The sequence below is a fragment of the Zootermopsis nevadensis genome, unplaced genomic scaffold, assembly GCF_977971745.1.
Source record: "Zootermopsis nevadensis isolate Lab colony 2312 unplaced genomic scaffold, Znev_1.0 Znev_ptg000025l, whole genome shotgun sequence".
NCBI classification, from domain to species: domain Eukaryota; kingdom Metazoa; phylum Arthropoda; class Insecta; order Blattodea; family Termopsidae; genus Zootermopsis; species Zootermopsis nevadensis.
Window position 1 is genome coordinate 10,697,885 of NW_028259157.1, and position 24,425 is coordinate 10,722,309.

At 40.0% G+C, this 24,425-nt stretch overlaps 1 protein-coding gene across 3 annotated transcripts in view; it reads right to left on the reverse strand.

Moving 5' to 3' along the window:
• The window catches only part of LOC110838535 (cytokine receptor), a 214,757-nt gene that overhangs the window by 170,352 nt on the left and 19,980 nt on the right, over positions 1-24,425 (reverse strand). For all 3 annotated transcript variants that reach the window (XM_087355664.1, XM_087355666.1, XM_087355663.1), the window contains exon 2: positions 7,097-7,264. The gene's annotated coding sequence lies outside the window, so the exon portion shown is untranslated. The remainder of the gene's footprint in view (positions 1-7,096; positions 7,265-24,425) is intronic.

Genomic DNA, 24,425 nt, shown 5'->3' on the forward strand with positions numbered 1-24,425 from the left:
ATTTTTAAAGAACATGATACACTGTAACCAACTCAACCCCGAATAGCGAATTCGTCTACTCCATGCCTAGGTCACGACAATATCAGTTCGAGGGTTTGCCGGATACAGACCTTTTAAATTTTCAAGGTCATTCTAAATTCAATTTTTCAAAGGCATATTTCTGCCGATCTGTAGGAATATAAGTGACAATACTCATGTCAGTTTGAGGTCACGGGCAGGTCTACTTCATGCCAAGGTCACGACACTATCAGTTCGAGGGTTTGCCGGATACATACCTTTTAAATTTTCAAGGTCATTCGAAATTCAATTATTTTTTTTAAAGGCATATTTCTGCCGATCTGTAGGAATCTAAGTGACAATACTCATGTCAGTCTGAGGTCACGGGCAGGTCTACTTCATGTCAAGGTCACGACACTATCAGGTCGAGGGTTTGCCGGATAGAGACCTCTTAAGTTTTCAAGGTCATTCGAAAGTCACATTTTCAAAGGCATATTTCTGCCGATCTGCTGGTATGTGAATGACCATATTCATGTCCGTTTGTACATGTACATGTCAGCGGCATGTCACAGTCACGACAATATCAGTCAGGGTTTGCCATATAGAGACCTTATAATTTTCAAGGTCATTCGAAACTCAATTTTTCAATGGCATATCTCTGTCAATCTGTTCAAGTTTCAATTCAAGTTAGGGGACGTTCGAGATAACCTAAATATTCATGTAATCGGAGATCCAGCATCCACAGCATAAATCAGACACGTGTGTGCTTCTGAACTTCTCTCTGCAACACGGTGGACATAATACAAAGGACAGTAGTTCACTGTTTCACCTTATTGAAATTTTGTATAACCTTGCCAACGAAATGTCGGCGAGAAAACGAGAAAAAATAGCATCCACTACAACCGGTTGGGCAGCTGGGTGAGTGAATGACCCGTGTCATGATGATCGTGAAACAATGCAGAAATATCAATTCCCATAGCGGGATAAGTGGACACTCGGCGCCCCACCGTAATGTTTCAATGGCCGTGTTAACAAAATATGTCTACCCATGTAAATTTCATACAGCTAATTCCGGCATAAGACAGTTTGTTCTACAACACTGCAAAATATGTCATACTTAGTTTCGCCATAAGAAATGGTTAACAGCCTAACAGCAGGGACAATGAAGGTTATTTTAATAGCGCTGAAGACCCACATCATGACAGCATATAGGATGAGTGGAAGGGAACACCACCCCAGGGCAGACAATGTAGGTGGTTGAACTTCACACTTAAAACTTTCATCAAAATAAGAATAAGAAGAAAAGAACACTATCAAATGCCTCAACTCGGTGTTGACAGGACAATTACTTATGGGTTGCGCTGTGCAGTCTGGTAGAAGTTTACAGACGTTTCAAACGTGCCTGCTGTCTCCAAACTTCTACCGACTACACAGCGCAACAACCCAGAAGACAGAAATCTTCATCGCCCTGATGACGGAGGCAATATGACCTCTGAAACGTCGGTTAACATCGACCAGACTACACAGCGCAACAACCCAGAAGACGGAAATCTTCATACTCTGATGATGGAGGCAGTATGACCTCTGAAACGTTGGTAAACATCTACCAGACTACACAGCGCAACAACCCAGAAGACAGAAATCTTCATACTCTGATGACGGAGGCAGTATGACCTCTGAAACGTTGGTAAACATCTACCAGACTACACAGCGCAACAACCCAGAAGACAGAAATCTTCATACTCTGATGATGGAGGCAGTATGACCTCTGAAACGTTGGTAAACATCTACCAGACTACACAGCGCAACAACCCAGAAGACAGAAATCTTCATACTCTGATGACGGAGGCAGTATGACCTCTGAAACGTTGATAAACATCGACCAGACTACACAGCGCAACAACCCAGAAGACTGCCATTTTCACACCCAAGGGTTTGGACCCAAAAGAAATCGTAAATAATGCAGAATTTTCACAATTTTGTATCAAAGAAATATTCTGGTGGAACAAGCCAAGGACCCAATACAATTTTAACAATAGTTATTTTCTAATCTTAAAACAAGCAGAATCACAGCAAGTAAATTAACGACAAAATTTCATTTTTCGTGCGGATGTTTATGACAGAAGGAATTCATGTACAAATACGCAAAACTCGTCATTTCTTAGATAACAATCACACGGCTTAATTTCGACTGTCGCCGGTGTTCCTGCGTAAATTCTTTCCATCATTCAAATCAAAACGAGCAGTAATCATCCGTTCATTGCCTCCCGAGTTTTACAAAATAATGTCGGGGCAGGTTTTCCTTCATCTATTAACTCTAACTGTTTACTAAGTAGAAGCTCTTGATAAGATTCATAGAATGTATCTGCGGATCAAATTAGTTGAGAATGGAGCTTAATTAGCTTTCTTGTTAGAGGGTTACATGTAAAATACATGCACAGAACTTTCTATGTGTATAAGACAGACCACATTCATGTGACACGTATGTATGAAAACTGTGGTTACAGAGTCAATGGCTGTACGAGCATATATTTAACTTGATCATATTATAAAGTTTGGAATCAACAACAGAGACATTAGAAGCCTGGAGAACGGATAAAATACGCCTTCTCCTTCCAGCGCCGTCGTCAGCGGAATCAGATTCTGCGCAACTTTAATAATTTCAGACGTCCCCGGTGGCTACGAGTCCTGTTGTTATGACGATGGGTTTGGGGAGAGCACAACGTGAAGTCTCAAAACTGACTCTTTCTATCAGATACATCGCCAATTAATGCAAAAAAGTCTCTCATAAAAGAATCAACAAGTATATATTAAATCTTGTCCGTCTAATCACAATAAATTCTTATTAAATATCAAAATATTACAATAATTAACATTTAAAATATTTAAAATATTAAATGATGTTCTTTTTCAGATTTTTATTCCATTTTTATTTTTATTCCATTTTTAATATTCCATTTTTAATAATAATATTATATATAATATATTATTATTAATATTATTAAAAATGGAATAAAAATCTGAAAAAGAACATCGTTTGATATCTGGTAAAAATCTGATAAAAGTGTACGCTGGCATAATGTATGAAAATTGTATTTGAATTATTTATCGTTTTGAAGCTTTATATAATTATATACACCTGAGGATGGTTCTTTTAGGAACTGAAACATGTCGTGAAACATGAAAAATGATGGTCTAATGTAAATCGAATATTTCGATAAAGAACATCATTTAATATTTTAAATTTTTTAAATGTTAATTATTGTAATATTTTAATATTTAATAAGAATTTATTGTGATTAGACGGACAAGATTTAATATATACTTATTATATCACAATATGACGCAACTTTACCATCTTAAGAATAAACAAACAAAAAATAATAATCCACAGATATCCAAAACTGAAACGTGAGCGCACAAATATTTCGGCAATCACACGAAGACAGTGCTTTTCGGAAACGTGAAAAGACAACGTAAGTGGCGAAGAACCGCCCAATAGGGTCGCAGAACATTTCCTCCACTGTGCGACAATTATTTTAATGGGAACTGTTCTCACTGTGGCGGGTATGAAGATGGCTGTCTTCTGGGTTGTTGCGCCGAGTAGTCTCGTAGAGGTTTGCCGACGTTTCAGAAGTGATTGCAGCAACAGAAACCACCTAAAGGGGGGATATCTCCTACGGTACAGGAGTGAGGAACATCGAGTCGAACGACCACCTACTACAAGTACAGAAATTGCTAATTAATGCAACTTGTTGTTGTTGCTTTCTATACGTCATCGTGGCATGGAGGTTATAAATAGTAATTTTAGGTTTACCTTACATGAGCACGCTCAAGACATCAAAAGTTAAGTGCTGATGTAGACTTACTGTACGATGAAAAGTTTTGGTTACCGAGGCGTCCGCAAACGGATACGAGGGGTGTCTTCTGGCTAATTGCAAAACACAACTGCAGCACTGACACTTAAATACCTATTTGGTTTACACTCCGACGTTTATGGGGGGGGTTTTTTACGCTTTTTCGTAAGTTTGTCGCTACTAAGGAGAAACCTGTTACCTCTATCATCAGGAAGAGCAGTACAGACTAAATATATTCAAGAATATTATTTTCAGTTAAATTCTAATTTTCCCTTTCTGTTCCTCGTTTAACAATTTCCGTCTACCACATGAAATTTTAATTTTCGCTAAAAAATTCAAACACCAAATTGTTTTTTTTTTTTTTTATAAAGGCAGACTTACGCATATTGAAGGTCAGTTATAAATAAGATCCTTGGAAACCAAGACGACAAAGACATATCTTATCACCTGAAATCACGCAAATCACGCCATGACACAGCGTTCTTCATCGGCAGCTGACAGCTAATCAAAAAATAAATTTAAGCCCTTTTTGGAACCAAATGATTTATTATCGTGTTCATAACATCCCACCACCTACAAGCTCCGCTCACGTCATCCACCTTGATTTGATCATACTAACTACAGCGGTTTGTAAAACCACGGAAAATGTTACAAATTCCTCAACACAAAACGTGAATCTAACGTTTCTATTACTCGTACGTGCCTCTACTGCACACAAATGTCGTAACCAGGCAATATACTGCTAATACAAAAATCGATTACGTATAAATCGGATAAAATTCGTGGACAGAGGACAAGCAAATATACAGGTTCACTAAAATGGCATTCACATATTCACCCTGTGAACAAACACCGAACACTGGAGGCGAATAAAAAAACTAAGGACCTGAAAACAAGGCCACGTGCCCTGAAGTCATGATTTCGCTCTGGTATGAACCCGAGACGTGAAAATGTTACGTAAGAACGCACCTCGCACTGTTAAATACGAGTACGACGTCTCAGGAATTTCTTGGAATAACTGATGGTTTCTGTGATGGTGACTTTATGGAATTGGCACTGAAACGACCTTGGGCACTGCACGAATTCTGCTGGTGAATTGTGCAGTCAAACACAGATAAGTTTGTGTCCGAGTTAGTAAGAGTTAATTTAGTCTTGAGTCCTGAAATCCATTCCCAATCTTTTACTAACAGCGCCAGTAAACCGTCTGCCGAAACGGTGTGTATGTATTTATTTAAAACCAACAAATCATTTATTTTGCATCAATACTTTCTTTAATTTGGCACTTCATACCAATAATATATGCATTTTAAGATAAAGCCTTGTCTACGCCGTGTACTCTATGTCCATGCAGCATTATCAAAAGAGAATGGGTGTTCTCCAAGGACCCCCAGCAAATATACAAAATTTACTGTAGATACAGTCAAGAAAATCTACGCATTTTATGGAACCCAAAGGTTCATTGCCGTGTTCACACGAAGCCCGCCAACCGACGCTGGGGGGAAACTGCGTAATGAAAAGTTCCACAATTTGTACTCTTTACCAAACATTTTATTTATTTATTTAGTGTTCTGTCTGACGACAGGTCCATATGAACAGGATCCTTCCATCCTTCTCTCGGACTGGGACCTGTTCATATACGTTCTTGGCAGATGATCCAGAAGTGGTTTGCCATTGCCTTCTTCTGTGTGTGAATGGAGAAACCGGGGAAGCCCCCGGAGGAAAACTCCGTGTTGCCTAGACCACGGCCTTGCCCAACACAAGTTATAACCGGGAATCGAACCCGAGACCCCAGGATTACAAGGCCAGCGTTCTAACCACTAGACCACCTCATCTTATTATTATTTAGTGTTCTGTCTGACGACAGTTCCATATGAACAGGATCCTTCCATCCTTTTCTCGGACTGGGACCTGTTCATATACGTTCTTGGCAGATGATCCAGAAGTGGTTTGCCATTGCCTTCTTCTGTGTGTGAATGGGATGCCACGGAGAAACCGGGGAAGAAGCCCCCGGAGGAAAACTCCGTGTTGCCTAGACCACGGCCTTGCCCAACACAAGTTATAAATTCGGGCAGCACCGCCGGGAATCGAACCCGAGACCCCAGGATTACAAGGCCAGCGTTCTAACCGCTAGACCACCGTGGCACGTTACCAAATATTATGATAACAAAATCATGGATGGATGGAATGGATGTTACGCGCATGCGTGACATGAGAAAAGCAAACAAAATGTTGTTGCAAGCCTGAAGAGACGACACCATTCGGAAGACCTACATGCAGACAAGTTATAATATTCAAATATCAGGGGAAGTGGGGATGGAGTCATCTTTCGCAGGGAAGTTGCCGTTAGCGGGCTCTTGTGAACACGGTAATGAACCTTCGGGTTCCATAAAATCCGGGAAATTTCTTTACTAGCTCAGCGTGTTATTAGTTTCTCAAATATAAATCTGCTCCATGAAGTTAGTTAAGATATAATATAATTAATTAAAAGGTATGACCTATCGCTGTTAAGATAAGTGTTTTTTGCATTCCAAATGCTGATTAACGCCTACGTACGTAAATACATGTTTCTGAAAGCTATTATTTCTATACCAAACGTTTTTAATGGATCAATACAGAACAAATTTCAAACCTGCAGGCATGCACTCTGCGTGTCGGGTTGCTGGCAGGAAACGAGCCTCGCGCCGCCAGCAAGGCGACATCGCTACCTCTTGCCAAATATCGATTCAGTAAACTTGCTATAACGCCCCCATAGCTTAGTACTGTTCTTTCGCTATCCGATGGCGGCGCACTAGAGGATACGCGTGGGTGTGTTGGCGAGAAGCATAAAGTGAGAGAATAGGTTATTTTGCGTTTTGGCGCCGTGTAGACTCGTCGGCAGATGACAACGTTCCTGGCAAACTCGCTGTCTCAAACTACAAGGCTAAATACGGGGACTTTATGTCTCTCAGAAACGTTGGCATCTACCGTCGAGTCTACACGGCGCCAAAACTCAGAACATCATCAACTATGTCTTGAAAACCGAAAATCTCATAGAAACCGGAGGTTAGTTAATTATTCCAAGAATTCAGGGATACAACGTCGATAAACTTCTACCAGACTACACGGGCGCAATAACCCAAAAGACACCCATCTTCATTCCGTTATAAAATCAGCTTAAAAATTTAAGTCATCGATAAAAGAGCATGCTAAAACATTCCTTTATGAAGTTACTGCTGTATTGAAACAGACAATTTTCCACTTACGCTCATCCAGACCCGACACTGCTCACTTGATGTGGATACTCTCGCCTGATGGAGGAGAATGAGACAGCACGGCTGTCACATGTAGAAACGGTTGCTTACCGCCCGAAACTTCAGGGGCACAGACACAACACTATTCCCCATTTTGGCAGCACAAAATTTACTAGGAACCTGAAAAAGAAAAAGATTTTTTTTTGTTTATATAAAGCATATTACAAAGTAGCTACAACCCAGAAGACAGCCATCTTCGAACTCAACGCCGTGAATACCTCAAATCCTATTCAAACACAAATGTCTTCTCGAACAATGCTACAAGCATAAGGAAGTTAACTCTTGACAAACAAAAGAATAAGCAACAATTTGCGGAAATCGTGCACTGGAAGGCTTAAATACCCCGGAATATAAGGAACGAGACTGTAAGGAAAATTCTTTATACATTGCTACGGCGTTTTCACGGAACGGAATATTGAGACATCGCACATTTCTGTAAAAATCACCCGTTTTCAAGCAAGTAACTGCAAACGGAATAACGACTAGCCCACACAAAGCAGGCAAGCAAAGTCCTCCTTGAATGGTTACCAGTCGCTCAGACGTCAAGAAATCCCCCCCCCTCCCCAAAGCTCTTGAACAAAGAAGATTTTTTTACTCTACTCTCAACAGCCAGCCACTAATCAGTATTCTGAGCCAGATGAATTTAGTTCACACTTTCTCAACCATGTTATTACAAATTTTAATATTATCTTCAAATCCACTCCTAATCTTCTACTCGCGTATTTCGACTAGGAGTTTACATGATTTATCATTTCTAATCGCACGTCTTACATTTTACTGATTATTTATTTATTTAGTGTTCTGTCTGACGACAGGTCCATATGAACAGGATCCTTCCATCCTATTCTCGGACTGGGACCTGTTCATATACGTTCTTGGCAGATGATCCAGAAGTGGTTTGCCATTGCCTTCTTCTGTGTGTGAATGGGATGCCACGGAGAAACCGGGGAAGCTCCCGGAGGAAAACTCCGTGTTGCCTAGACCAACGCCTTGCCCAACACAAGTTATAAATTCGGGCACCGCCGGGAATCGGACCCGAGACCCCAGGATTACAAGGCCAGCGTTATAACCGCTAGACCACCTCATCTTATTATTATTAGTGTTCTGTCTGACGACAGGTCCATATGAACAGGATCCTTCCATCCTTTTCTCGGACTGGGACCTGTTCATATAAGTTCTTGGCAGATGATCCAGAAGTGGTTTGCCATTGCCTTCTTCTGTGTGTGAATGGGATGCCACGGAGAAACCGGGGAAGCCCCCGGAGGAAAACTCCGTGTTGCCTAGACCACGGCCTTGCCCAACACAAGTTATAAATTCGGGCACCGCCGGGAATCGAACCCGGGACCCCAGGATTACAAGGCCAGCGATCTAACCGCTAGACCACCGTGGCGGTATTTTTACTGATTACTCAGCCTTATTTCACATCACAGTTTTGCCTCAAATATGATAAGTCTTAAACGCTTAGAAGTCTTAAGTAAGAACTTCAAAGGAAGTGGTTGTGGCCCATTTCAAGGCGCTACTACAACATTCGCGTGCAGAGACTGAGGCAGCCACAGAAACGTCAATCAGGTTGTCTGCAAACCGGCCGAGATTCAAACCAGGTACGCACCCAGCACCATCGTCGTCATCACCACACGTCACTGACGTCGATGGATGTTACTTTTAAGAAACAGAATATTAATTGAAGATGGATAAAAGCTGTCAGCTTTGAAAGCCGCCCACACGCCCGGAACTTCTTTTCCTAATTAATGGTGAAGAAAAATGCATTTCATTTTCAACTGCGCTGCACAAGACTTCTTTTAATTTCAGGTCTGTTTCACACATAGTAAAATCTAGTAAAAAATACAAATTATCTTTATCTCGACGTTCCGTATTTATAAACTATACTTTGACATCACAAATGACCTGGAAGGAAGTGATGAAAGCAAACTGTGTTTAAATTACTACAAAAAGCACACAGCTTTTCCAAGAATTTGGTGTCAGTGTATCTGACGGAAGTCAACAACACATTACAAACTCCAGAAGTATTCCCTCTGAAATCAGGAGTGATCTGTTATCTGACAAATTAAAGCACGCTATCTGACGTGATCCCGAGCCACTTTAATCCAGCTCACATCACAAGAGCACAATCACATCCACGGAAAACAGTCCTCAGCTATCCAAAAGTGTCCCGACTTTAATGTAAAATTAAGGTAAGACAGAAGTGGGAAATTGGACACAAGAAGTTAAATAAAAGCGAAGACGCATGACTGAATGGGATTCTTCATTTTCTGTTGGGACCTGGCGCATAAGTTTTAATTAAAATTCTGCCATTTACAAGGAAATATATGTCATCAATAGAAGAACTCTGTGAACGTTTCTCCTAGAAATTAATCTTGAAAAATTCTTATTCGTTGCCAACATTTGGCAGGGTAATTTTAAATTTCAGAAGAATTGCATAACGTCGGCCATAATAGAACGAAGACTGCTACGAAACACCAAAAATGAATCTCACTTAATGGATCCACATGAAAGTGTACGTACAATCGTATGCAGCCTTTCCTTACACATCATTTTGCATTTAGTATACGAGGTGCGATCGGAAAGTTTCAAGACTGTGTCAATAGCGGGCGAACCGGATGTAGTACGAGCTTCTGCTTTTAGGGGGTGCGGCCTACATTCATAATGAATCAGTGTGCCAGCCGGCATCATCGAATTAGCATTTGTTTCTTAGTTACGGGCGTTTTGGTAGTGTATTACACCGACCCTCCTGCGATTTCGGAATGGCGGATTAAACTTTCCGATCGCAACTCGTATGCTCTTCAAGATCATCCCATCCACATCTCTTGGTCTAGTTAACCTTCAACTGTGTTGCTATCATTAAGCAGATGCAGAATATGGTTCGTTCCAAGAATAAAAGGGAAATAAATGACAAACAGCTGATTTCTGGAAAGATCTATTACTCCTCCTAAGTTATTTAACGACTGTTTTAGAACGCAGAGAGAGGTTACATGTCATCAAATTCAGTGTTTCAGATGGAAGCAGTATGTACGCCTTTCCAACTGCAGAGGTTACACAGCATCGAGTGACGGAACAACTGATAATGAATACTCGGGAGAGGATGTGAAAGGAACCGGCCGTTGGTTCGAATAGGGTACCTCCAGAATACGAATCAATGTGAGATCCGTTTCGTTCGCTGAGCCGAATCACGACAACAGCACGCGATGAACAAGATTTCAGCCCACAGAGCCGTTTCTTTCCGAAGTTTAACAAACGACAAGGCGTTACTACCCAGAAGACCAACATCAACATGTACCTCGAGTTCTTAGAAAGAGTTCATATCAATGTTTACTTCAACGACTTCTGTAGCTAAAACTTTTTTCAAGTCTGATGACAGTTTAAAGACCCCTACATGCGCGTAAGGTTATATTAATCACGAAGGCATTTAACATAGTTGATATGTCCTTATGACCCGTCTTCCAAATAAGTACATATATAAAGTTCTTATAATAATTATATCAAAGTCCTGAATGAATGAATGAATGAATGCAAAATAATAACATGCACAGAGACCTCGAGTAAATCTGGATCGAATAATCTACTAAAACTGCATATTTGTTTAAATCAAGTCCGTCTAATCACAATTTAAAATTTAAAAAATTTAAAATATTTAAAATACCATATGATGTTCTCTATCGAAACATTCGATTTACACTAGAACATCATTTTTTCTCTCACGACATGTTTCAATTCTTCGATGAACCATCTTCAGGTGTATAAAATTAAAATTATATAAACTTAGACATAATTTCTTAAATGCAACTTTTTTATATATTATTGTATTTTATTTAGATGTTTATCAGACATCAATGTTGTTCTCTTCCATATTTTATTTTAAACATACTCGAAGTTGTTCTACATATGTACGTCGTGTTCAATATGAACTTTTTGTGGGTGAATGCCCTTGTTGTTTTTATATAAGTCTGCAATGCAAAGAATATAAAGACTAAATGAATATTAATAAATTAGAAATAGAAAATAGAAAATAAAATAATATATTAGAGAAGTAATTTTGAACATACCATACATAACATACTAAAACTGGTCGATTAACAGTTGAAACCGTTGTGTAACCTTTTAAATCCCAGTGGTAACTAATTTCCGATCTACTTAAACAATCACTTACCCTTAATTTTGAATGTATGAGTTTCGTATTATTCTCGGTGTAAACAGAGATAATTTCATTAAACATCAATAACCAGTACATCTTTGTAATGGTAAAGTGTTGATTTTGTCTTTACATTGCGGACTGAATTCTTAAATATTATTTAGGCTCTGCTCCGGCCTCAAAGCGTTAATACGTCAAATATATAACTTACTTTCGTAAAAGTGTAGTATCCCTATTCCAAGACCAATGAAATTCTGGAACAGAAATGTATTCCTAGACCTGCCGTCAACATTTAGCATTAGTTAACATCCTTTTAAAGAATTACTATTTACGTTACTTTCAACAATTTTAAGTACATCTACTCATGGAAATACTCCTGAACACTGTTTCAGATATCGGTCACATTCTCGAATTGATTCCGTTAAGGATTCCCCAGGGATTTGATAATAAATTAAGAAGACGACCCTGGGAGGAATTTTCTCTTAAAATTAAAAACTGCAGACCAAATCTTCTCTCGAATAACAAACGAAGTCTGTAAATATTGATGGGGACAATGCACGACCTACTCACTGCGTCGACCAAGATACTACAGAGCCACGGCATCAGAAAACCTAACCGACAGTGCAGGAGTCTGCGTATGCAATGTGTACTGAATCGTTTGTTTTCATTTGCAAGTATTTAAATATTTATGCTGTAATTTGCAACCGCTTCGTAATGTAATTGATTTCTGCTGTATGGAAAACTGACGTTGTCTTTCTTGAGTTCGTACAAGATGAAAGGAGTAGTACAACTTATCCACACGATAGCATCACAGAACATGAGGTACATAATTCAACGATATTTATTTTCTAGCCGTTAAGTACCATATAAAACATTCCGTTCTATTTTATGTCCCTGGTTACGTCAGAATTTCTCGTTGCCAAAGGGTTCCGCCGCCACGAAAAAAAGGGGGGGGGACATTAAAATATCTTGGGAAGATTCTGTTTGCCCCCCAAAAGCCTTGAGATGCTGTACAAACTCGAGTGTTTTTCTCAGACATAATTTGTCATCTATTAAAAGGTCCCTTAATACCAATTTAAATTTAAATATTTACCATTTAACAGACAAATACAATGAGAAATAATTAAAATTAATAGTTAATAAAATATAACGGACATAATTTCAGCATTTAAATACCAAATTTAAACAAACGATTCTTTAAAATATAGTTATCCTGTTGGAACATTTTTAATTGCCATCGTAAAGCTTGCAGTTGCCATCTTCCAGTCAAGGACCACATTTTTCTATCACTCCAAAAAATTTCAGCGTTTGGAATTTGAGCGATCTGTATAGAGCAGATTGAAGATGGCAATCGCCCTGATGATGAAGGCAGCAAGGACCTTTGAAAAGTCAACTTCTACCAGACTACACGGCGCAACAACCCAGAAGACAGCCATCTTCCGTTCTATATAAGTTCATTGTGTGTCGTCCTTTCTCTCGAAGAGAAGAGAAAAGTATTTTACAGAAGACAGATGCACACAGTTTATAACAAGTAGTAGTTACCGATTATCTTATCACATTAGTTAACATATCGTTTTGCAGGTAAATTACGACCAATATGTTTTTACGTATGTTGATATCGATAAAAGGAGATGGAAATGAAAGGAGCGCATTCCGGGAAACCTGTTCCACTGTTTTGTTCTAGAAGCAACCGAGAAGTACGGACTTCCTGGAAAGGTAAGACCGAACTGGCCAAAGCATGGCGTGGAAACGAGATGAAGCAGGATGACCCTGGCAATGTAGCTCATGACACATCAGCTACACCGTGCATTACACCCTCCGTTCGCTTTCTCCGCCGAAAATATTACGTCAAGGTTTCAATGCATTACAACCGAATCGTTGTGCGTAACATGAAACAAGACTCTTCTAAACTTAGAAAGAATCGTTTATTTTAACCGTCTAATCACAATAAAATATTTTATTAAATATTAAAATATTATTACTATAATTAACATTTAATATTTAAAATATTTTAATATATTTTAAATATTTTAAATATTAAATGTTAATTATAGTAATAATATTTTAAATATTTTAAATATTAAATGTTAATTATAGTAATAATATTTTAATATTTAATAAAATATTTTATTGTGATTAGACGGTTAAAATAAACAATTATAATCATCACAATATGACGCAACAATATCACCTTAGAAAGAATCATAAAAACAACAACAATACATGCTAGACAATTTCGAGCAACAACAAATCACAAACCAATGACAGCGAATGACTTAACCAAAAGTATTAGCCAAATCCAGAGACAGGAGTCGCAAAATTTTCGACGACTGACAGAAAGCATCTTCGAACTTCCTCGTTTTCATCAAGACAGCCTCAGACATCGACTATCGACAGTATATTTTCGATGTAGGACCAAGTCAGTTCACGTGGTTGTCGACCTGAAATTCGAGCGTCACTTTCAGTCAATTAAAGGTAACGAAAATCCCTTCTCAGTGTAAAGTCTTATTTATTACATGGCTATACGTCCACAATGCTTACTCGCTTGATCGAACGCCAAATCGTTTTCACGCTCTATCGAAGCGGAGTAAATACGCGACATTCACTTCATTAAACAAGGTCCAGTTATTTCCATACTAAACTACGCACGCCCGAAGGCAATTCAGACTTCTCCCAGTGTATTCATCAACCTCTACATTAATTTTGCGTTCGCTGTTAACCCTGAATCCCTCAGTGGCTCGCATCTTGTGAGTACGGGAAATAGCGCTCCCGAGGTACCTGAGCTAACCAGTGCCTCGGGGGTATAAATTCGGGGACCTGGCCCTCCAGGGTGGGGGTTGGGCGTGGGGCTAACAACCTCACCCTGGAAAAAGTAAACCTGGCCTGTAGAACTCGTGATGATGTTAACCCTGAAGAGCTTTATAAGAGGATTAAGTTTACAACTTCAATGGTTGGGATTCCAAAGCCATACACGGCCACAACTGTGTTTCAACTGAAAGAATTCAAGTTAGTCCGAAACTGATATTAATTTTCTTTTTCAAAATCTCGGAAGCTTTTGCTGCAGAACCAAAATGTGTGACGAAAATCTTACCTCCGAGTGATAATTCTCTATTTCCCATCACAATCGCACGCTACAGTTGTAGGTTTTTAAGTTCTCACGTCCGTGAGTCTTCTGGGTTGTAGCGCCGTGTAGTCTAGTAGAAGCTGACCAATGTTTCAGGAGCCATCACCAGGCCGATCTCAATCACAAGGTCGATGATCGCCCTGACGATGTAAGCAGCAAGGGCTTCTTCAACGTTGGTAAACTTCTACTAGACTTACACGGCGCTACAACCCAGAAGACATGCACCTATGAAATTCCAAGTCATCTTTTACCAGACTACATGGCACAGCATCCCAGAAAACAGTCTTCATACTCACAGCAATTCCCACTTTTGGGCCCAAGACTTTTAACTGCAAATTTCCAATGGTAAATATGAGCTTTAAAAGTGTTACAACAGAAGATCATTTCAAGAGTAAAGTACGCCTGTGGAGGGGGGGGAGGACAAAACATTCTTGTCTTCAACATAACCATCACATGACGCGCAGTGTAGTAATCAGCATCTTTGTGACGATGAGTTACGATTCTGCGCGCAGTCTTATAATGGTACGAAACCGATTAGAGTTTATTTCCGTTTTGCCACTGGGTTTCTACTCGACAAGCAATGCAATCAAAATGCTATTGTTTCAGGCACTCCTCTTAAGGTTCGAAAGTGGACAAATCGCAATGTCCAGCACAGTTTCACACCACGAGCATTAAATATAAAGCAAATCATTCATGCGAATTCTTAGACCAGAAACACTGAGATTTATCGAGATATTCCTAGCCTCCTCCAGCTGAATACATGGCCAAATATAGTGTCCCATAAAGATCTAAACGCACGTCATAATACGAAATAATAACCTTGTTAGAGACCTCAGTATGTTTTGCTTACGAGAGGAACCAGGCGTGGTCTACACTTAACAGATGATTCAGATACGAAAAATTGCGGAGGGTTGACTGTGTTTCGAGCAACGCAAATTCACTGAATGTGTGTATACATCTTTTGGGACACACTGTATTAGTAGAAAAATGTGTGACGGACAGCTGGTGCTGCCCTCTTACGCACTGTAACATCCATCATTTGATTCCATGTTCCGTCACAGTCAACTGCTGCACCGGAAGACTCCAGCAAAGAAGTGCATTTTCAAAACGAACAGTGTTGTACGGATGGGAGAATGTTTTTGTGAAAGAGTATAGCTCAGCCGTTCATGCGCCCACCAAACTCCCGGTGGACTCATCGTGGCGCGCAATCAGTACTCCAGCGTATGCATAAATAATTCGGAAATGAAACGAAATGAATGGATTCTCGTTGGGTAATCACCTGAGTTGTACAGGCCTTTGTGGAACAAATGGGACGGGCTAAATATGATTTTAGTTTTGGCAGCATAAATACTATCTTCGAAAGGAAAGGAAAACTCTTGGTATTATACAACCTACTTCTTCATTGGGCTCAAGAAACCTAAAATTGCATGTTAAAATAAACAGATTTTTATACAGTATTAAAAGTATATTAAAATTGGCCGTCAATCACAATATAAGATAATTAAAATATTAAAATATCATTTTTCGTTCCTTATCGAGTACTCGATTTTACAATCATATTAGTGACATGTGACACAACAACGGATGAAGATACAATATGAAGGATGAGAAAATGATAAGAAAAATTAAAACTAAAAATCATTAAAAAATCAGTAAAATTCAGTAATTCTGTTAAAAAGTTTATAACATAACACCTGATGATGGCACTATTGATAGCCGAAACATGTCGTAAATGTTCCACATGTAAATCGAGTACTCCATAAGGAACGAAAGATGATATTTTAATATTTTAATTATCTTATATTGTGATTGACGGCCAATTTTAATATATTTTAATACTATTTAAATAAATCACAATATGACGCACCTACAATATCTTAAACAGATTTTTGTAATTTCAGCATATTATGTTGCACCACCAAACTCAAATCAAGACCCACATTACGTACATCGGAAGCGTTCTAGAAATAACATGTTTTCCAAACGTAAACATCTTTCAAAGCAGACTCCTGAACCACGCGTAGTACGAACAAAATTAGCATTTAATTTAAAAAATTTCGTGAGTCTTGCGTTTCAAATTTCCAACATTCAACACCAATTAAATTGCTTTCGCAGAAAGTTCTATTCTATGTCTGCGTGAATTCCGGTAAAGGTAACTTACACGCACAAACTGTAAACACGACTTAATTCTCTTTTACGCGTACCTTAACTTTTATTAAACAAATGGTAGGCGAACTAAAACGTCGCATCTCAAAATGCCCTTCGCTTCATATGTGTGAGCTTATTTAGGCTACATTCGCTCACCACAAAAATAAGTTTTATCCGGTTCATTCTGACGTCTAAGAAATCACAAACTTAACTGAAAGTGGCTAATCCTAAGTCCTTAAACACGAAGAAACAAAGTCTTACGACGCACGGACCTGATCGGTGTGTCCTCACACTACCTAGGCCTACAACGCAGTTCACACAAAATAGAACTATTAAATACGTATATAAAGTGAAGCTTATTAAATGCGTCTTAAAAGCTTGTATTTGGGGGGGGGGGGGGGAGGTGGGAACTTTGAACTTTTATTAAGGATGAAGTCTTCTAGGGTTGATTCTAAAATCAACTTCCAAACTCATTCCGTCAGTCACTCAACGAGTACAGTTTTGGGATGGCGAAGTTCGGTGTTGCTCTTAATCCACACTCACGTCGACACCCCAATAATGGGATCTGTCTGATAATGCTCAAAGAGTGTCTGAAGAAGCCCTCACTAAAGGATCTTCTCGAGACCGAGACAGAGGAAAATCTACAGCGAATACAACCGGAGACAGGGATTAGCTCTATCTAGTGGGCCCAACTGTGTAGGAACCTGAAGACGGAGATAGAGTCCCATCTCCGAAACGTCGTTTTACGTTTTATATTTACTAGACGATGGATAATATCCAAGAAAATTTTTATTCAATTGACTCTTCACCATCGTCAAGAAGTTTTAGATTTGATATACTTCCAATAGACTTTCTACGTGACTATTATCCTCACAGAAATTCGAAACAAATACATATTCTAATTGATTCGAGTGTTTAAAACCGGGTCATGAAGCCGCACAGACAGTGGGAGAGGAGAACTCTGGCTCCATGCATTTTCATTCTTCAGCGTTCAGTTTCACGCCTCGATAGCATTTAATTGCTGTGTGGTGACCGGACTGAACCTCACTCGTCCAGTCAACTGAGGCAATCATTCGCTGTACCACGATCTACAGTTACACGTGCAGGCACCAAAATGAAAATTCAACTTAAATGCACTACACGGAAGCAAGTCTAGCACTGTGTTAGACGTTGTTCATTACGCCAGGCATTAATACACACGACGTTTCGGGAGAGGCTCCACTCCACAGTTCTGATAACTGGTTGTTGTCATTATATTCCAAAAAAGTGCACATGTTCATTTGAACGCACGCCTCCCTGTATACGAGGTGCGATCGGAAAGTTTCCAGGCCATTCACGAAGATCGACGTCGTACCATCAACGACTTGTGCGACATTGTTGGGACAGGCTATGGGACCTGTCAGCTGATTCTAAAGGAAGAACTCCACATGCGACGCATCCTGTCTGAGGACCAGAAGCAGAATCGACTTCTCGTTTGTCAGGAGCTCAAAGATCTTGCAAGAACCGACCCCAACTTCCTTTCTAAGCTCCGTGTGACTTCTTCCTCTTCCCAAAGATGAAAATTCAGCTAAAGGGAAGGAGATTTGAGACGATAGAAGAGATTCAGGCAGAATCGCAGATGGTGCTTGACAGGCTGACAAAGAAAGATTTCCAGGGATGCTTCCAGGCTTGGCAGCGGCGCTGGGATCGTTGTGTTCACTCCCAGGGGAACTACTTCGAGGGTGATGGATGAATTTAATACCTGAGATAAGTGTACGGGTTTTTATAGGCACAGTCTTGAAACTTTCCGATCGCACCTCGTATGATGAATTTTTTGTGTAACTGGTTGGTAACACTGACCCCGACCGTTTTAAAAATAACCCGCGCGTTCCCTGAAGGCCTTCCACGTGTTCAGCGGAAGTCTCATTACGATCACCAGCGCAACAAGCTACGTATTTGCTATTAAACTTACAAATCCCATGGTTGTCTCTGCTCGCAAGTAATCATTTATCGTCCGTAGGTACTAGGAAGTGTACTTTAAAGTTGCCGGCTACCAGCAGAGACGATTTACGTTGAAGAAGCAGAGTTCTGGAAATGCTTTATAAGCTTATCGGTTGCTACATCCTTCGCTGTAAATCCTCTTAAACAGTCTCCACGCAACACAATTATTACTGGCAGGAGAAATACGGATATTGGCCTACATCAGTAGTAATGGGACTTTGACGCGACAACTCCAGCAACGACTGAAACAAGACCAAGTTGCAGGATGAAGACAGCCGTCTTCAGATTCGCCGACGTAAAAACCTCAAATCCTGCACAGGTTGCGGGATCTTTGAAATGCCTGCATATGGTGACAGAAACGGAAGTGTCACGAGCACAAGAACCGATGCAAAACTCCGGTGAAATACGTCCACATTCTGCAAACGTATTCTTTGCGATTCCGCATACCACATTCAGCTTGGTGTTTATTTATTGCAACTGCGAATCCTTCTGCACAGAATGCAATTACCTAGCAGAGTCCTTTCAGAAGATGACTGGTTCAGTCACACAAGAAACAGTCCGCCTGGAATGGAACTCGAAAACTCACCGGCTCACATCCCGCCACCGGTACCTATTCTGATTCAGATTAATACAATCCACACTCACACATCCTACTTTCCTAAGAACCACTTTAATATTATTCTCCTATCTGGGCCAAAGTCTTCCAAGTAGTTTCTTCACTCAGGCTTCATAAGGAAAACGTATACATTTGTCATCTATACCAGTGTTATTCAACATTTTTTGTTCGCGTACCCCCAGATATAATTTCTCTTCAACTTTGTACCCCCAAAGTTGTTGGTGTATAATTCAAGTTATACATAGTATATAATCTACATCTAAAATAAATTAAATTACATTACTGATTATTCAGTGTTTATCATAAAATAATATATATATTTTTTTTAAATTTCACGTACCCCCTAAGATGTCTTCGCGTACCTCCGGGGGTTGAATACTACTGATCTATACTATACGTGTACATTCTTTGCTAACTCTCCTTGAATGTATCATCCTAATAGAGTTTGGTGACGAATAAAAATTACAAAGCTCATCACACCATTTTGTCCGTCCTCCTCAATATTTTCTCAAACACCCTAAAACTACGTTCTTCCCTTACACTCATACAAAATAACAGACACAATTTTATTTCTGTATAAATTTAACTTTCACGTTTGTAGACAGGGGAAGGGGAGAACAAATATGGTGAACTACACCACAGTAAGTATTCCGCGAATTTAATGTGCAAATAACATACAACAAACAAAAGTATTCATGACTTTTGAAAAACGGAGACGGCGAGTTGCAATGAAAGCACACAAAGAAATAAAGTAATGAAGATGGCAAGTCTTCTGGGTTCCTGCGCCTCTGACACGCCGGTAAACGTCTACCAGACTACACGGCGCTACAACCCATCTTTATCAAACGTTTGTTATTATTCGGCTAAAAAGTTGCTTTCATAGGTTGACTTTCCAGTCGCTACGACACCACGATATAGACTAAACAATAACTGTCTTGAGCGTTGTACGTGGATACGAAACATCTGCTCCCTGGTTCTTTCAAACAACAACAAAAAAATCAATGCATCTACCTGAAAACACATCTCTTAACCGAAGTGTAATGCTTGACGAAACACCTAATCGTCTGATATAAGAGTTCCTTCAATTTTAAAAATTATTCGTTTTTTTAATGCTACTAATAAGTACCGTAAGAATTGCTATTCACCATACATCAGGATGGTAAAGTCAAGGAGGCATGTGAAACGCATGGATAAGACAATTAAGGAGTGAAAATTTTTGGCTCGAAGGCCTTACTAAAAAAAACCCAATTGGAATACCTAGCCGCAGATAGGAAGATACGAGGGTCGCTCATTAAGTAATGCCCCACATTTTTTTCCTCAGAACATATTTATTCAAGATGGCTCAAATTTAGTGACAATATAAATCAATGTTTCCTTTACACATACTATTTTTCCACATAGTCCCCATCAACTTGTACGGTTTTACGCCAGCGTGGAACGAGTGCATGCATGCCTTGCCGGTACCAGCTCTTGTCCTGTGCACGTAGCCATGTCCTCACTGCTTGAATCACGCTCTCGTCATCTTCAAATCTTGTTCCGCGGATAGCATCTTTAAGTGGCCCAAAGAGATGGAAGTCGGAGGGTGCCAGATCTGGACTGTAGGGTGGATGGGGTAGCACCGTCCAACCCAATTTGGTGATTTCTTCCCGGGTTCTCAGACTTGTGTGAGGGCGTGCATTGTCGTGCAGGAGCAAAATTTCTGCTGGATGCTTGTGAGGCCGAACTCGTCGAAAACGCTTCTTGAGGGTTTTCAGGGTCCTGATGTACGCGTCTGAATTGATGGTCGCACCTCTTGGCATCACATCCACAAGAATGACCCCATCACTGTCCCAAAAGACAGTCATCATGACTTTTCCGGCGGAGGGAGTTGTCTTGAATTTCTTCTTTCTCGGTTATTGAGGATGATGCCACTCCATTGACTGCCTTTTTGTCTCTGGCTCAAAGTGGTGTATCCAGGTTTCGTCACCTGTAATGATCCGGGACAGAAAGACCTCTCCCTCAGCATCAAAACGCTCCAACAATTCAGAAGAAATCGTTTTCCTTTGAATCCTGTGGTCTGCTGTGAGACTTCGTGGAACCCATCTTGCGCACACCTTCGAATATGCGAGAGCCTGGATAATTGCAATCACACTTCCATTGCTGACTGAAAGCTGTTGGGCCAATTGTCGAGTTGTGATGCGCCGATCCTCACGAATAATGGCATCCGCGCGGTTCAACATGTCTGGAGTGGTGGCTGTGGCAGGACGCCCAGAGCGCGGCAGATCACGGAGCTCGGTTTCTTCACGTCCTGAAGCTTTAACTCTCTTAGCCCAGCGACCAACGGTGCTCCTATCGACTGCACAGCTTCCATACACAGCACACAAACGTTTATGAATGTTCACCACCGTTTCTTTTTCAGCAACAAGGAATTCAATTACAGCTCGTTGCTTGTAACGAGAGTCGTTCACAGACGCCATTTTAACAGTTCACTACAGCTCCGCTATCGGTTGGAATCATTTGAAACTCCGTACACGAACGCGGGAAACATCAAATCTCAAGCATGTAAAAGTACACTTTTCTATCTTCATTATTGGCTGAGAAAAAAAATGTGGGGCATTACTTAATGAGCGACCCTCGTAATATTAAAATGGATCTTAGGGAAGTAGAGTGAGTGGGCGTGGCGAAAAAAGGGAATAGTGTCAGACTCTTGCGAAAACCTTAATCAACCCACTGATTCCATAAAAGACTTGGAATTCTTATCATGTCCTCAAAAAAGAACCCTGTTATATGGATACAGCTCGTTATCGCGTAGTAAACTGAGTTTAAATCCGACCGTCTTCGTTTCGAATTTCAATTCAACATTCCCCAATTTCCAAGTACCAAGCACATGACAAGGCTGACGACTTCAAGATCACAACAAATAAGACGTTTTATTCCGTTTGGCGTCAGATAACAACGACGGCTATAAATTACAGCGTTTCAAGTTTGACTTCTCTGAAATTCGCGGCAACTCCTTTAATTTCCGACAAGCATTTATCATCCAACAAATCTTCAGATGTGTACACTCCATCCACCATTTTCTTACGTTTCTAAGACAACTCAATGTAACAGTAAATAAACACACACTGCATGGTTTCTACAGAAAACATTCCCCTCGTTTTCAGATTATCCACAATTCACCGAAAATATTCCTCTAACATTTACGGTTACGAGGTAGGCTACATTAATACAATTCTGGACCTAAAAGGAATTCTAACGGAGAATGGCTGTCTTCTGGGTTGTTGCGTCGAGCGACCATCGACCTGATAATGGAAGCAGCAAGCAACTCTGAAACACCCGTACACATGTATCAAACTACAAGGCGCAACAACCCAGAACACATCTTAATATACTACAGGTATCGAAACTTGCGAGTGATTAAGAATTCGTTAAACAAATCAAAAATATTTCTAATTCAACTATTTATTATTTATTTAGTGTTCTGTCTGACGACAGGTCCATATGAACAGGATCCTTCCATCCTTTTCTCGGACTGGGACCTGTTCATATACGTTCTTGGCAGATGATCCAGAAGTGGTTTGCCATTGCCTTCTTCTGTGTGTGAATGGGATGCCACGGAGAAACCGGGGAAGCCCCCGGAGGAAAACTCCGTGTTGCCTAGACCACGGCCTTGCCCAACACAAGTTATATATTCGGGCACCGCCGGGAATCGAACCCGAGACCCCACGATTACAAGTCCAGCGTTCTAACCGCTAGACCACCTCATCTTATTATTATTTAGTGTTCTGTCTGACGACAGGTCCATACGAACAGGATCCTTCCATCCTTTTCTCGGACTGGGACCTGTTCATATACGTTCTTGGCAGATGATCCAGAAGTGGTTTGCCATTGCCTTCTTCTGTGTGTGAATTGGATGCCACGGAGAAACCGGGGAAGCCCCCGGAGGAAAACTCCGTGTTGCCTAGACCACGGCCTTGCCCAACACAAGTTATAAATTCGGGCACCGCCGGGAATCGAACCCGAGGCCAGCGTTCTAACCGCTAGACCACCATGCCGTTAATTCAGTACGGCGAATTAAACTACATCAACCTTGCACAAGACCACACTTGCAAATCACTGACCTAGAAATAATAAAGAAAAACCAATTAAATATGTACGAATATCCTGCATGCAATTTTACCTCCCGTAATACGAAGCAGACACGCGATTCGCTGAAGCATCTCAGAAATAAGAAACAGGTGAACGAGAGAGAAAGACATTTTGATTTCTTTAGAGAAAGAACAAAAGTGTTGGTTCTGAACATGCAGTGCGATCGATAGCATGTAACACGCGTCCTTACAAATATAACGCTCTGAAAAGAAACGTCTTTAATGGAAACAGATAACTGTGATCTCTTGCGGTCCCCCCCCCCCCTTGAGATGAGCGACTCCAAAGCCCATATCGACTATAATTCGCAATCAAAATCAGAGGTCGACAAACTCTGTAATGAAAGAGGTGAAATCCTGGTCCCAATTGAAGTACGCACAGTTCCTTTTCAACTCACGTTCGGATAAACTACATTAGAATGCTAGTGCCTGGTACTTTAGATCAGTGGTATTCAAAATTTTTTGTTCGCGTACCCCCAGATATAATTTCTCTTCCAACTTTGTACCCCCAAAGTTGTTGGTGTATAATTCAAGTTATACATAGTATATAATCTACATCTAAAATAAATTAAATAAATTACATTACTGATTTTTCAGTTTTTATCTTAAAATATTTTTTTTTTAAATTTCACGTACCCCCTAAGATGTCTTCGCGTACCCCCAGATATAATTTCTCTTCCAACTTTGTACCCCCAAAGTTGTTGGTGTATAATTCAAGTTATACATAGTATATAATCTACATCTAAAATAAATTAAATAAATTACATCACTGATTTTTCAGTTTTTATCTTAAAATAATTTTTTTTTAAATTTCACGTACCCCCTAAGATGTCTTCGCGTACCCCCAGATATAATTTCTCTTCCAACTTTGTACCCCCAAAGTTGTTGGTGTATAATTCAAGTTATACATAGTATATAATCTACATCTAAAATAAATTAAATAAATTACTTTACTGATTATTCAGTGTTTATCATAAAATAATTTTTTTTTTAAATTTCACGTACCCCCTAAGATGTCTTCGCGTACCCCCGGTGGTACGCGTACCCCAGGTTGAATACCACTGCTTTAGACAATCTGGTGGTTATTGAAAACATTCCATGCTGATGGTAGCAATAGCAATCGATTTAGGCACAATCATTTC